The sequence below is a fragment of the Peromyscus eremicus genome, chromosome 19 (genome assembly GCF_949786415.1).
Source record: "Peromyscus eremicus chromosome 19, PerEre_H2_v1, whole genome shotgun sequence".
Lineage (NCBI taxonomy): Eukaryota > Metazoa > Chordata > Mammalia > Rodentia > Cricetidae > Peromyscus > Peromyscus eremicus.
The window spans coordinates 1980259-1981396 of NC_081435.1; the positions used below are offsets into that span (position 1 = coordinate 1980259).

Genomic DNA, 1138 nt, shown 5'->3' on the forward strand with positions numbered 1-1138 from the left:
TGACTCGGTGGGAGACAGCTAAGGTGGCCACAGCAAAGTACCACAGAGTGTGGGGCTCAAGAAACAAAACTTTAGTGCAGGGTAGTGATGGCACACACCTTTGATCCCAGCACTCAGGAGGCAGAGGCAGGTGGATCTCTGTGAGTTGGTGGCTAACCTGACCTACAGAGCTAGTTCCAGGACAGCTAAGAGAAATCCTGCCTCAAAACAAAACAGAACAAAACCAACAACAACAGCAACAAGAAACAGAAATTTTATTTTCTCGTAATTGTGAAGTTTAGAAATCCAATATCAAGGTATTGAGAGAATCAGTTTTCTTTCTTTATTTATTCTTTTGTTGTTGTTTGTTTTGTTTTGTTTTGTTTTGTGTTTTGTTTTGTTTTAGATGTAAGGTCTTACTACAAATCCCAACTGGCTTGGAACTTATTACATAGCCAAGGCTATGCCCAAACTCATGATGTGTCAGCTTTACCCTTCTGAATGCTAGGATTCCAGGCATGAACCACTGTGATGATGTCATATGATGCCTTCTTCTCCATGTTTTCTCATAATCTTTTCTCTGTGCATGCTGTATCCTTATCTCCTCTTCTTTTCAAAGCACGAGACACATGGGAGACAGACCTCATCATGGCCACTGACTTCTAGAAGATAAAATGTAGTTCAGGATGCACTACCTCACAAGGATTAAAATATTCAGATCCATAAAACAGGGTGGGGCATACCAGTGCATTCAATCATTTCTTTAAAATCCCGCCTCCATCTTCTAAATAGCTTCATTGCTAAACGAACTGCTAATGACTTATTCTAATGCCCACAGCCTAGTGCATCTCTCAATCCTCATCAGAGAAACTTCTCTCTTCGGTGGATGGCCATTAATAGAGACTACAACTGCTCCAGGTGCTGAGAATCAGAGCCCGGAATACTCAGCTTTGTGACATCAATGTCACACCTCCTCCCCACAGGGCTTGGGAATCCTTTGAGAAGACAGATCTGAAAGAACAGAGGCATCAAAGGCAGTGGATGCCCACGAGGGACCTGCTTTCCGGACACTTGAGGGCAGCTGCACATATAAACTTCTAATGATTATCTCAGCGTGCACAAGACATATGCAGCCGCAAGTCAGATGTATCTCCACATG

The 1138-nt window shown here is 43.0% G+C and overlaps 1 long non-coding RNA gene across 1 annotated transcript; it reads right to left on the reverse strand.

Annotated features, from left to right (window-relative positions):
* Nucleotides 1-235: 235 nt before the first annotated feature.
* LOC131895596 (uncharacterized) lies at nt 236-900 on the reverse strand. Its single transcript, XR_009375230.1, has 2 exons — nt 723-900; nt 236-641 (listed from the first exon to the last, which is right to left on the reverse strand). It is a non-coding gene; the product is annotated as an uncharacterized LOC131895596 (long non-coding RNA).
* Nucleotides 901-1138: the final 238 nt, after the last annotated feature.